This window comes from Notamacropus eugenii, chromosome 1 (genome assembly GCF_028372415.1).
Source record: "Notamacropus eugenii isolate mMacEug1 chromosome 1, mMacEug1.pri_v2, whole genome shotgun sequence".
NCBI lineage: Eukaryota > Metazoa > Chordata > Mammalia > Diprotodontia > Macropodidae > Notamacropus > Notamacropus eugenii.
Window position 1 is genome coordinate 112,297,611 of NC_092872.1, and position 15,164 is coordinate 112,312,774.

The 15,164-nt window shown below is 34.4% G+C and overlaps 1 long non-coding RNA gene across 1 annotated transcript; it reads right to left on the bottom strand.

Annotated features, from left to right (window-relative positions):
* Nucleotides 1-7,148: 7,148 nt before the first annotated feature.
* Nucleotides 7,149-12,841, bottom strand: LOC140523692 (uncharacterized). The gene is made up of 2 exons (XR_011973440.1): nt 12,696-12,841; nt 7,149-7,551 (listed from the first exon to the last, which is right to left on the bottom strand). It is a non-coding gene; the product is annotated as an uncharacterized lncRNA (long non-coding RNA).
* Nucleotides 12,842-15,164: the final 2,323 nt, after the last annotated feature.

Here is a 15,164-nt window from a genome sequence, read left to right on the forward strand (position 1 = left end):
TACCCTATTTACCCAAATAGTTTATATAGTCTTCAGTCTTAATATATTCCTTTGATATCGAATTCCAAACAGTGGAAGACTGGTTCCTTGAATATCACCATAACCCTCTATATCTTTAACAAATTCCTGACTTTCTGCCATTTAGTTAAGCTTTATATTTTATGAATTTTTTAAAAAAAGAATAGTATCACTAGAATAAGATTATAAAACAATCTTAAAGTGATAAAGTGATCTTAAGAGATCATCTATTCTAACTCATTTTACAAGTAAGAAATTGAATTTCTGATACTATCAGAATTGCAAAATAAGCAGCATAACAAAAATTAGAAATTACGTTTTTAAATCAAATGTAATAAATTATATTTTTACTGTCTTAACCTTTAAAAACTTAACATAGTTAATAACTTACAGATGTGAGATATGACCATTTAAAAAGAGAAGACAGAAAGTAAAAAATGTCTTCATTCATGTACTCATTTGACATACGTTGTAGTCTAATAATGTTTTACACCAAACATGGTTGCTATAATCATTTTTTTTGTCTTATCTATTGGGCATGAGTTAGAGCCAATTAAAAAAATCATTTTTTGTTGCAATTCAAGGGTGTGTAAAGATGTGTAAACCCATGAAAAACAACTTTTATTCATACCATGAGTCATCACTATTCTAAATGATGCTGCCAAGCCCAAATCAGAAAGGAAAAATCCTAAAACAGCAAATCCCAGGAGTGTGAATTATGTAGTTAGCAAGGATTTAGATTCATTGCTAATATTCCTTTAGAGAACAAACTGACCCGGAAGGACATTCATCGTGACTTTACATAAGAGCCAAAACTGAGCAATTTTTTTAGCACAAAAATAGGAGGCAGATAGATTAAAATAAAAATTGTACGATACCCACCTTTGTTTTCTCTTTGAGAACAAAGGTAGAAGACATTGACAGCCCTTGTGCAATGACGGAGTATTTTTCCTTCCCAGTAATTTAAAAGTACATCTTTTATCAATTAAGCGTAAGCTATTTATGGGTTTATAGTATGGCTGTAGTGATTCTTATGTGGCATCATAAAATACTGTCTTCCCTACCCTACCTACTCTAGGTTTTTTTTAGGGTTATCTGAACAGGAAAATCGGGCTTTTAGGTTCCAACGATACTTCTAAAACAAGACAAGTTTTCCCCTATGCTTATTATGGTCACTCTTTAGATTCAGTGTCATTATAAAATACATCTAGCCTTTGTTTAGATTATAACAGATTGTTTCAATTTCATTTTGTTTATATTCTATGATCAATGGAAATCAGATTCATGAGTCCAACATATTCCAGTTGGCTATCTATACAAGTCAATTTGAATTACTGACAAATCACCTCTTAGTTTTCTGCCACGTTAGATACAACTAAGGATGTTTTTCAAACATCATATTCAGTGCCATAATGGGCCTATGAAAGATACAAAGTATGCATTATTTTTTAATTTGCAGGGAACTGAATTAAAGGACAAAGAGACATAAGTAACCTCCATAAGATATCTTAGCAAAACAATGAGGTCATTGATTACCAGTCATAGATTTATTGTAGTCTTTGATGATTTCTCTTTCAGCCTATTCTCATTCAGCACACTAATGCAAACTAAATGTAAACTAATAAATGTCTCTCAAAATATTAACTTTTTTTTTGCTCTTTAGCTTGTTGCCACCATTTCAAGAGGGCAAGTGGTACAATCTGGGTAGAATGAACATTCACCTCCATGGTGTAGTCTGAAGCTCTGTCTGCTCTAAACCAGCTCCAGCAGCCTGCCATAGGTCCACCCTGGCTCCAAATTAGAACCAATGGAATCACTGTTCTATAAGCTACGTAAGCGCAGTCTCTTCTAGAGATCACTGATCTAGAATTAAGAAGACCTGAGTTCAAAATTGGCCTCAGAAACTTACTAGCTGTGTAAATCAGGCAAGTCACTTAAGCTCTCTATTTGCCTCAGTTTCCTCATCTGTAAAATGAGGATAATAATATCACCTACCTCTCAAGACTGTTGTGAGGATCAAATGAGATAATAATAATAAATGCTTAGCATAGTGCTTGGCACATAGTAAGTGCTATCCAAATGCTATGTAGTAGTAGTAATAATAGCAGTAGTAGTAGTTCAGTCATGTCCAACTCTTTGGGACCCTGTGGACCACAGTGTGCCAATAATGGCCAAGAGGTTTTCTTTGCAAAGATACTGGAGTGGTTCGCCATTTCCTTTTCCAGTGGATTAAGGCAAAGAGAGGTTAAGTGACTTGCCCAGGGTGACACATGTAGCAACCATCTGAGGCTGGATTTGAATTTACGTCTTCCTGACTCCAGACTCAGTGCTCTTTACACTGAGTCACCTAGCTACCAGTAGTAGTAGTAGTAGTCATAATCACCAGTGTTGTAGAAGAAGTAGCAGTTGTTTGATAAATACTTATTCCATTCAATTACATACAACAGCCAGAAGGAACATTAGAGATCACCATCACTGAAGAAATTCAAGGACACAGAAAGGGGTTTATCCAGTTTCCCACAGTGGCAAGACCTTTGCCATGCCTCTTATAATTTGCTAGGAATGATATATGTACATATGTGCACATATACATTACATACATGCTTATCTTTATATGTGTATTAAGCATATATACCTAGATAGGATATTGATTTTTATTAGCAATACCAAATATTCTATTTATATATATGCACATATATATGAAATAGATACATACATGTATGTATACACACATACAAACATATACACTTAGAATACCTCCACCAGAGTCCTGCTCTGATTTCTCACTATGGCATGAAGGTGATCCTGGATTCTCAAAGATTACACAAATTGAACATGAACTCTTGTACGTTCTCCTGAGATGTTAAGGTTTTGACACAAGTCCCAGTAATACTCAGTAGATATTTATTGAGAATAACTATGGCTGAAAAAGGACAGCTAAGTGATACAGTAGATAGAGTCCCGGGCATGGAGTCATAAAGACTCATCTCCTTGAGTTCAAATCTGACCTCAGAAATTTACTAGTTGTGTTACCCTGGGTAAATGACTTCACCCTGTTTGCCTGTTTCCTCATCTACAAAATGAGCTGAAGAAGGAAATGGCAAACCAGTACCTTTGCCAAGAAGACCCCATATAAAGTCACAGAATCAGACAGGACTGGAAAACAACTGAACCAAAATGACTGAGGAATTGATAACCTTAGCAAGCAATATGATGATGAGTCCCTCTGAAGTTAAGCAGACTAAACTTCAGAAGACAAATCTCAGTCCACCAGGCAAACATTTTAAGGCTTTCCATTTGATAAAGGGAAGAGGAGGAGAAGATGATGATAATGATGATGAACCTAACATTTCTATAGTGTTTACTATGCACCAGGCACTTTGCTAAATGCTTTAAAATTATTATCACATTTGATCCTCACAGCAACCCTAAGAGATAGGTGCTATTATTTTAGTATATAGACATGGCAGGACCTGTCGAAGCTTTTATTCAGTCAGGATAGCCTTTAATAAACTGGGATTACCATCATAAAGTGAAGACCTGGTCCTAATTTTAGTTTTCAAATCTTTCACATTCTGTAGAAAATAAAGTTTTTCACACCTCTGCAAGAAACTGTCAAGAATAACTTCAATTGTCACTCCACTGGTGCCAGAACTTAAGCTTGACTGAAGTAGCCAGAAGAACTCAAAAAAAATTCCCAGCAATTCCTTGAGTTCCCAGACACAGCCAATGACAGGGAGAGGGACCAGGGGACGGCAAGTAGCAGGGGATTGGGAGGGGAAGGTACATATAAAGTTCTAGGTGCTGTGAATATCTTGAAAAAAATGCAGTACCAGAACGGGAGGAATAGACAATAGGTAATTTAACTAATTCTGGAGGCAAATACCTAGTGTATCAACCAAGGAATTTTGCTCCTGCAGACCACTTCTGTAATCTAGTTAGTTTGGTAAAGAGTTAAAGAAATCTCTATGGTACCTGGTCACCTGGGAGAGTTTTAGGCTTTTGTTGGTCAAAAGACCTCTGGTCTAAAAATGCAAAACCTACAAGTCACCACGGAGCTTACCCATGCAAAAGCCTAGTTGCCCTCTGGTGGCAGCATGAGCAGAGGGGTTAAATCATCACCTTAATGCGACATGATGTAGTCAAAATAACAGCTGACATTTTGCATCATGCTTTAAAGTTTGTAAAATATTTCATATGTATTATATAAACTTGATACTCACCATAACCTTGAAAATAAATACTATTGGCTACATTATCCCAATTTTACAAATAAGGAAATTACCTAGAGGTTAACTGACATGGCTATGTTACAAAGCTATCAAATAGGAACTTAACCCAGGATTTCTTGATTCCAAATGCAGCGTCCTTTCCTCTAAACATTACATGTGACCTTAAGCAAGTAATGTACTTGATAATTTATTCCGTTTTAAAATGGGAATAACAATAAGAAAAGCTGAGGTCTAGCCTTGGCTCTGCAATTCCCTCTCTGGGCCTATGTTTCTTTATTTCTAAAATAAGAGCCAGGGAAGGAGAGGGGTGATGAGATGTATTCTCGAGTTACTTGTAGCTATAAAATTCAGTGATTCTTTAATACTTGACCTACTAATTTTACATGGTTGTGCAGACAAAATGACATAACGTTTGGACACTCTTTGGAAAGATAAAATAAGAACAAAATGCAGTGTGGGATAGAGGATAAAAAGCTGGCCTCAGAATCACAAAGCTGTATGTTCAAGTCTCACTTCTATCATATACTGGCATTAGGAGCATGAACAACTCATTTAATCTCTCAATGCCCTAGGCAACTCTCCAAAAAAAATGCCCTGTGTACTAGTAGAGGAAAACAAAATTTTAAACCAAGAACTCCCCATAATGATGAATGACAGATCTGGTCAAAAGCAAACAGGTCAAAAAACAAAAACAAAACATGATTTAGACAATGGAATTTAAGAAAAATGAGTCTTAGACCAACACACACATACACATACACGCAGTCACATACACACACACACGCACACACACACACACACCTCAGTTCCAGTAACTTTTTTTATTACCTAATACCTCACCATAAAAGTACTGTCTTTTCATGACTATGCAAAAGCTCTATTTTGTTGGTTTTTTAAAAATTTTTTTAATTGATTCCCCAAACACTTTTTTGATTATGATTCCCCAAACACTTAGACATCAACATTCATGCTAACCGGTATCAGGTAAAAAGGCACTCAATTTGCTAAACTATGACATGGGAAGAGATTATTGCAGAAAAGACCCAAAAGTTTTTTTCTTTACATTTCTAAATAAATGTAATATCCTAATTCTTCCCTTTAGGCCCTACCGTGTACTGAACTATTTTAGAACCTACAGAAGGAAGAAAACTCCTGGATTTCTCACCTAAGTGAGGAATTGCTTTCTTATAGTTGGTAGCTTGAGTATCTGCTGGATCATGTAAGTGTGTGTGCACAGATGTATATATAAATGTATATATATGTATGTATGTATGTATTTGTATATAATGTGCACATTTCTAACATCCCTAGCATAGAAAAAGTTCACAGAGTGAGAGTTGCAGGGATCATCTTGTGTCCCCAGAAAGAGAATTCTCATCACCACCAGCCACAAAAATAACAGCTCATATTTCTAAAGAACCTTATATTTAAGATACCACTTTCTTCTCAGTAATCTTATGGAGGCAGTATCAGTAGCATTATTCCCTATATACAACAGTGTATATGGTCAGTGTATATGGCCCTACCCTCAGAACATAGCTACTAAACCAAGGGGCTCATAACTTTGAGTAGAGAAAACACCATCCTCACTGCATCAACCTATGAAAACTAATCCTTCAGGAAATTTGGGTGAATTTGCTACCTTACTATAGAATTAAACTAAGTGGTGTTATTTTTTTTTTTAATTTCTGCAGGAGTCTCCTTGAAAGCAAGTGTCATGTTTTGAGTCATGTAAAGGATCATCTTTTGTCAGGATGCTTTTTATATTTCCCAGGAAACTACATTTTAATTTGTCCTACACATTTAATTTATGTATACTAAATATGCTCACTTTGGATGAAGCCTCATTATATTTTCTACTTCTAATTCAGAGGAAAGGCAAATAAAATGTTTCAGAACAGCTGCCAATATACAACTATGTTCTGTATCCACTAGAGGCAGTCTGAACCCCTCCTCAGAGTCACTCAGCTCATCACCCCTGGACTTAGCTTCCCATGGCCTCTGACTCTCAAGTCCATAGGCTCCCAGATGGCAGCACCATTGGGCTACTGGCTATATAACAGCCTTAGAATAAAAACACTCCCCCCATTAACACCTCCTGCTAGCTCAGTAAAGTGATGTTTAAATAACTGAACTGGCTTCAATGAACTGTACTTGCCATTTTCCTGCTTCTTAGCTCGATAAAATGGAGATAATTATGAAGTGGATGAGCAGGTTTAATGAAAGCCAGTTTCTTTTGGTATATTCCTGAAGCAGCAATCATCATCTGTTTGGCTTTTGAAGAGCCACAATTATAATCACTTAAACCCCCAACGGGAACAAAAATAGAATTTACATTAGCATATAAAATATACAGCTGGATTGGGCAAGCCTATAAAATTCGGGGGGGAATCATTCTAATCTGAAAGCTATTCAAAATCACAAGTAAAATGAGTTCAAGAGTATTTCACACGCTTCCTTCCTATAAAATCATACATATAACAATGAGGAGAGGATTTTCCTTAAAACTGATCACATGGAAACATGAAATGGATGCCTGGAGAAGCTCCCAGCAGGAACAGGCTAGCCCAATTATATCATTAAGAAAGCAAAGTTTGTAATGATATTCTTACTTGGCATTTAACTTACAGGGCTTTAAAAGAAAGATATTTTCCATGGTGGTACTCTGTAATTTTTGTGATAAAAACTATTTTAAATATGAACTATTATAGGGACAATTACTTTCACATTTCTTCAAGGCATCAGATAATATAAGATAATATAATAATAATAATAATAATAATAAGATAATATAAGGTAAGGAAGAAACTTAAGTATATATAAGGAAAACTTCATATTAATAATACTTCTTTTTCCCTCAGTTGTAAGTGAAAAGGCAATAATGACAAAAAAGCAAAGTTATGATTCCAGAGTCAATACTTATATTCTTACTAAGTGAAACCATATTTTTTCCATTTAAAAGAACCATTTTTAAATGCCTATATAATTTCCTTTAAAATAATTTACAGCTTCACTCCCAAACAAATTGTTACGATATTTAAAGACAGTGTCCATCAGCATTTGTGTGATTCAATAACTTTTGTATTTCTATGGTTTTTCACAGGACTGTCAGGTATTGTTTTTTTTCTGTTACGGAAAGCATGAAAATTGCATCTTGCATGGAAAGCATGATTACCTGTGTGATTTTGAGCAAATGAATTAATCTCTCTGATTCTCATCGTCCTCATCTGTAAAATTCTAGAGTTGGTTTAGATGACTTCTAAGGTCCCTTCCGTGCTACTAACGTCCCTTCATTTTACTCCTAACAACAAAACATATGCACAATCAACATGTTAAAGGTTTTCTAACATGGCTCACTTTTGCACAATAGTATAAACTAATCATGAAGAACTTAGACTCATATAACCACTAACTTGTACTTCCCCTTTGTAAGCAAATTACCTTTTATGGTCCTTGCAAAAGAGAGCCAAAAAAATTGGGGGGGGAGGATATTTCTACATACAAAGACTCATTACATTTAATCTTTTCATGAAGAAAAGTGATAGATCTCTTCATTTGCACCAAGAGAACAGAAGTCATTATTATCTATTAAAAAATATATTATTTTATTCTATGTTAAGACCAGAACATATATTTATGAGATCATCGATTTAGAGGGAGAAAGGCCCACAGAGGTCATGTAGTTCAACCCCTTCCATAAAAGTGGTGGTCACTGCCTAAGGACACACTGAGTTATAAAAAGGCCAAAACTTGATCCCAAGTCCTCTGATATCAAATCCAATGTTGTTTAAATCAAAATTCAAATTTCACACTGATGAATAAACAATAACTCAGGAATTTTAAAGTTTGTCTTTTTGTGGCAACTTTAGCTATTCATTGACCCTAACACTATAGGAGATAGGTAATAATTTTGGACTTATGCTAAATTTTAATTGTGCCAATTAATGCTTTGTGAATTTTAAGTATCGTTATTTTCAGAAATGTAACTAGGAATTTGTTTCTGCTTGGGTAAAGTACCAAACACTCTTAGGGTCACTACTGTAAAGCATGCCCTCTTTTGTGGTGACAGAGAGAGAACATAGACTCTGGAAGGAACTCCAAATCGATGACTTTTTGGAGAAAGCTGCCAGTTAGGTGGAGGCTGGGCAGCTTGAGGAAGGAGCTCACCCCAGTACACCATCTGGTCACTTTTTATTTTAATTAAATATTATTGCTAATTAGTTGCTAAGCTCTGTTGTTTCTACCTGCTGAAGGACAGAAAGTACTGGCAGTCTGCTCTAAATTAGGTATTGAGTCAAAAGCCCCATCCCCCCCATCTTATCTATGGTTCTGGTTATTTTTGTCAGAGCTTTAATATTTTAATTTCTTCAGTGCCTTCTTAGAAGAGGCAGCAGGCTATCACAGATAGGGCAAGCCTTATGCTCAAGTCTGACTTGTGGAATTGTAAAACAATGAGCAGGCTACTTATCCTCTCCGTGCCCCAGGCACTAACTCTAACCCTTAGAACCTACAAATTGCTGATATATACCAGAGGAGAAATGTTCCACAACAAAAAATTCTCCATACTGACAAAAATCCCAGGATGTATGGGGTGGGGTGAGGGGGAGTACTCTTGTAAACATTCACTTTTTAAAATTCACATTACAGTGACTTTTGATTACTTTTTTTATCCTTTTATGAAATGTAAAATTACACTTGTCATAAGATTATAGAACTAGAAATGGAAGCAATCAGTTCTAATTCACCCCTCCCCTCCTCCATTTTACAGAGAAGGAAACTGAGGCACTCAGGGAAATTTTGCTCCAGGTCACAAAAATAGTCACAAAAGTAGTAAGAGTCAGGGACAGAATTTTAACTCAGATCCTTTGAGTCTCATAGAAGACACCCCATCTCCTGATTTCATCTGACTTCTGGCTTCTATGGCTCCCAATCCCATTTAATTGCCAGTGCCTTCCCTCTGTTGATAACCTCTCATTTATCCTATTGCATATAGCTTGCTGGTAAATAGCTGTATGTTATCTCTCTCATTAAACTTCCAACATCTTGAGAGCAGGGGCTGCCTTTTCCCAGTATTTAGCACAGTGCCTCAAACATAGTAAGCACTTAATACATATCAACAGACTGATGCCAAAGCAATGAATGCTATACCTGCTTTCCTCCTTTCTGAACTGAAAGTAAAATGCTTCTAAGCTAGACTATTATAACCATCTTTTCCATTTTCTGAATATTCTGAAAAGCTCTGGAAAACTCATGAGTTCAAGGCCCAGCATGCATAGCCTTGTACTGAACACACAAGAATTCTGAAAGCAATTAAAAAGACCAGAGAGAAAAAAAACACAAGATTTGTTTCAGTGGTTTTCAATGTATACAACAAATCAAAACAGGGTTATCACTCCTATTTGTGAAGAAAAAGGAGGTGCTGTAAAAATGAGAATTTAAAAAGATGTTTATAAAGCTTGCTGAAATATAAAAACGACTAATTCATTTTAAAGGAAAATTTTATGAACATTTATTTATGAAAGTTTCATGAAAATCACAAATTAAAAAAATACAATGACTAATCCATTTCATGCATAAAACCTAGACTACTCTAAAAAAGGTGGTAAGGTTTTTTTTTTTTTCATTTTAGTAGAAAGACAACTTTAAAAATAACGAATGCACATTTAGAATGGAATGAATTGTTTAGAGTTAAAAGATTTGTGGGTTTTGGCTGAAGAATAATTGCACTTACTTATTAGTGTAATGATAAATTTATATTTTAACAACAGCCTATCACTGCTAACTCTATAATTTAGAGTGCCTGATTTTTTTTCCATTAAGCTTTTATGATGACACATATAGTTTTAAGTATCTGTAACACATATGTATATACTTAGACACATATTTCAATAGGCACTTGAATATATGGATATACACAAAATAGGCTATAATAAGCTGGAGTTAAAATAGATCCAAAAAAATCTGTAAGCTATAATCCTACCAATAAAATACAGTTAAGGGTGCCTTATAAATACAAATAAAATAATAGAAATCATTTGGGTACTTTATTCAATGTGAAGCTTTTACTGTTAACACTATTGAACAAAAGTTGATCTGAATTTTACACCCAAATGAGAATTTTAACTGTTATCATTCTTTAGTCCAAATTCAAGAATCTTTTCAGATAGGTCTTCGTGTGAAAAATACAGTTTGTTCAAATTTGGCAGGTATTGTTAATGTAGACATTCAACATACTTAATTCAGTGCAAAAAAAAATCCTTTCCTATAAGGCTGTGTGTGTGTATGTGTATATGTGTGTGTATTCCCCTTTCCCATATAGACTCAGCTAAAAAAAAAAAAACCCAGAAAACCTATAAAACCTTTATAATAATGTAGCTTAAAACATAATACATGTGTTCTTATCCTAAGAAAGTCTGAAACATATAAAAAAGATAAATTGCATTATAAAAGGATTCTTCACTTGGTAAAAGGAGTCAAGTCTCCTGTGAGTGGTAAGCTCTCTCAATAGACTAAAAGTAAACTGATTTTCAAAAATTTGATTTATATACTTTTTAGGAACACATTTATTTCAGAGTGAATATGCACTTATTTTAAGTACTTTAAGACAATTTTCTATAGCAAAATATAGTTATACATTTTTCTGCTGAATACTGATAACTTTCATCCAAATATCTTTTCTACTATTATCTTGGTTTTCCTCCCTAAATTATCTTAATAAGTGTATCAAATCTACATTTCATTTTACCTGTGAAACAATAAGTAAATAAGTCAGAAAAAAAATTACCAGGTCCATTTTTTCACTATGCTGGCCCAAAATACATTTCCTACCTTCTTCTACGTAAGACTATACAAAAAAAGGTTTTATAAAAAAGGTGCATAAGAAAAACAATAAAAATAGAGCATTTAGTCAAGGAAAAATGTTGGGACCTTTTCACTCCTTAAAAGAAAATATTTTTATTTCTCACTTATTCTTACAGTAAATATTATAAATTTAAAATTAGGGCCTTTTCTGTTTATAGAAAAACAATAAATTTAGATTATTTCCCTCTCCCATTAGTTTTTATTTGTTTATTATCAAGAATTTCTACAATATAATTATTTTGATTCATAGAATTGTATATGGAGAGGTTCTTTTCTTGAAATGTGTCTCTTATTAGTGAAAGATAAAGCTTATAACTTAATCACATTTGGCTATGTACCAGAATAAAACTTAACCTAAAGGATCAAAATATCCATTAAGAAGATTTGTGAAATCAAGTAATAATAATTTATACCTTAAAACAACTTCAACATACTATAATGATCCAAAAGATTTTGAATTTGAAGTTAATGAAAATCACAATACTATGTTGTTCTCTGAAGCAGATGTAATTTGTTTTATTCCAGGCCATTTAATAGGCATAACTGAGTTTGTGATAAATTTTTCTTTTTATGAAATAGCTGTTATAATGTCATATGTTTCACATATACACATACTTTTTTGTAGGCACAGTATTTTTGCAATTAACTCAGACTTGAGTAGTTATATATGCCAGGGACAAAATGACTAGCTATACTAAGCCCTTATGTTCAGAACCAACTTAGTGCATATGTCTTCATACATTTTGTGTTTTACCAAATAGATGCGTATTTGAAAAGAAAATTCTCCCCATCTTCAACACTAATGAAGATTATGTAAAAAAAAAAAAACTGATAGAAATTCAGCTTTGTATTAAACTGTAATTTATTGTATTTTCTCTCATAGTTTTCTAATACAGCACTTATACTTTATGTTAAACAGACACATCTTAGTTTTGACTTTTTTTATTCTAAGAGTAACCATTTTGGTTTATCAAAGAATATAAGAAAAAAAACGAATAAAATATTCATTGTATATTCTACTAAATATGGCAATCTTTTTATTCTTCATTTTGTACTGCTTTATTAATGTAGTTACTGCTACAACTAACTTAACTTTGGCTCTTTTCCCTTCTATTTGCTGCCTTAGGTGTTTTTATAAAAGTAAATATAATAGCTAAATGTTCCCAGTCTTGGCATTTCTCCCTTACACCCCTTCTTAGTTTTGTTCCAGTTTTTGTTTTTCTTCCAACTAAAGATACCAATCCAATCACTCGGAAAGAGAATCTTGAATATGCTACAGGTTGCTGTCAATGACTAACACACCAAGTTCTGCCTTATTAGAACTCTTAGGTATCAGAGCATAGCCACTGCTTGGCTTTTGTATGGCTGTTATAATAGCAATTAGAATTAGAATTCTGAGAAAAGTGAATGATAAAGGTGATAACATATCCTATCAGACAATGTTAGATAGTATTCAATTCCAATGAAAGGAAATCTCTATATTTATAATGCTTGGGAATTCAAAATATTCCCAAATGGTAGAGAAAAATGTATTTAGGTGTATGTCTACATACATATTTATGTATAATACATAGATAAACCTACTTGGTAATAGTTGTGCTGCCATCAGAAAAGCACTTCGTTCTCTGCTTACTGTAAGAATGTCCAGAATTTGAACTGTCCGCTTTAAGAAATTATTCTTTGCTGTTTTCAGTTGCAATGACATTTTCATCCACACAGAGGTGGAAAAACTGAATAAAGAAGTATATTTTAAAATGGATTATTTTCATTTAATAAAACATCCAGGTTAAGCTGTTTCAACCCATTAATTTATGGTGATTACTTACTCTGTGATGATACTTTTAAGTTATGATTATTACTTATTTTACTTGATATAAAAGGGAGTTATGGAATCAAATATGTTCCTTCAGAATTTAATCTCTTTTCATCATCTGGGACAATGTTCGTGTGATTTGACAATTAATTCATTAATTAACTGCTTAGTGTTTTAAAGTATCCAAAAAAAAAAACAATTTTCTAAATGAAAATTCTGGCTACCACAAATTATCCTCTTCCATAATATATTCTGACATTTTCTGAGAGACTTGCAATTTATGCTAAATACACATTGAAGGGCTGCCTGCAGTCACTATTTTTCCTTTTTTGGCAACTATGGTGGAATACTTTCAGTTTTAAAAGTTCTCATAAACTAAAAAGAACTACATCCACACAAGGTATAGGTAGCAGGATGAAAAGGAAGAATGATTTGTTTGGAAAGTAAGGCATATAAGGTTACTGGTAAATTACAACAGTTTCCTATGGAAAGCTTCATAGGCATATAGGCAGATGTAGTAAATGTTACAACAAATATCCAGCAAATAAAATTGGTATATCATTATTAAAATGCAAAATGAAGAGAACACTTTGTCTCATATTTGGGGTATTACTTAGCTTTTGGAAAAAACACCTTAGTTCTGCCCCCCTCCTCCCCCCAAAAATAAGGGGTTGGATTAGAAAATCTGTAAGGTCCTTTCCAATTTCTTATCCTGACAGCAATCCATGGACATTCACGTATGCATTCGTATATGTACATTTCAGCATACATCAAGAACTCATAAATTGTTTCAAATGAAACATACAAACTTCTTTGGCAGAAATGTATTTCCTATCCCACCTTTCAGAAATGAAAGAGTGGACGACTGATTATGCAGGTCCCTTACAATACAGGGCATCACAGTCATCTCCATGGCAACAGCTGCTGACGATTTAGAAGGCGAGTAGATTCCCCAAACAGAAAAGTTTAAGAATACTGAGCACAATTAACTTTTTCTAAAATGTATAACCCACAAGACAACAAAATTCTCTGAAGGATGTGAAAAGATTCACCAAACTCGATATTGTTAAAGTTTGATACCACTGCTTAAGTTGGACAGTTTTGCTAGGGAAGTGGCTAAATAGATCTCTCGAAATTCTTCAGATCTATTCTTCATAGTGTAAAACAGAGAAATAAAAGGGGGAAGACATTTCAGGGAGACTTTTAAACTATCCATTTAGGGCTTTTGTTCTTTTGGGGGGGGGGAGGTGGAAGAGAGTGTGTGTGTGACAAGCATTTTCTCCTTTCCTCCCCTCCACGCCCGATCTTCCTTTCCTTTCAGAACTGAATATCTGGTGCCCCTTCTTAGGGCTAAAGGTACCTGAGGGTGTCGGTATGTAATCTTTAAGAGTAACCTGGATTAAACCAAAGAGTTGAGGTAGGTAAAAAGACCAGAGGTGTAACTGCTGCTGAAGGGAGTAAGCTAAGAACATTTTTAACTAGCCAGTGTTCTCTCCCTAGCATTTTTTTTTTATCAGAAACGACTCAATCACCACTGGATTTAATTTTGCAAATGTTCACATAAATAGACAATAGACCTAATTCATGTTTTTCTCACCTCCCCCCACAACCTTCGTTGTCTTACCGCCTACCCCCAACTCAGCATTAAACCGATAACCAAATCAGGTTCTGTGTTACACTTACAAAACATAAAAATGTCTTGTTTCCCCCCCAGTAGTAGTGAAGAGATATAAAATCTACCGTGTTTTTAACTGTCCCTATCTTCCCCAACCCCCAGCCTTTTGTGTGTAATGAGTCTTTTTAAATAATCCACAAACCGAAAATACAAGAATTGTAATTTTTTTTAAAAGTACACTTACCATGGCAACCTCATAATGCTTTGTCATGCTTTTTGCACTAATTTTTCAAAACTGCTTTTCAGGGCGCAGAACTGGGGAAGCTTGGGCTAAAGAATCTCTAATAATCACAACAAAAAGGGAGAAAATGTTAACCAATCAGAAATACATTTAAATTAACAATCAAAGAGGTCTCAGACCCAACAGTGAGGGGGGAGGGGCAGTGGATGGAAGGAAGGAAGGAAGGAAGGAAGGAAGGAAGGAAGGAAGGAAGGAAGGAAGGAAGGAAGGAAGGAAGGAAGAAGAGGAAGCGGGAAGAGGGATCCACCCAAACAAAACAGAAAGGTGAAGGACTGAGGGGTTGGATGACCGCGTAGGTAGAGAGGAAATTGACCTGTGCTATCA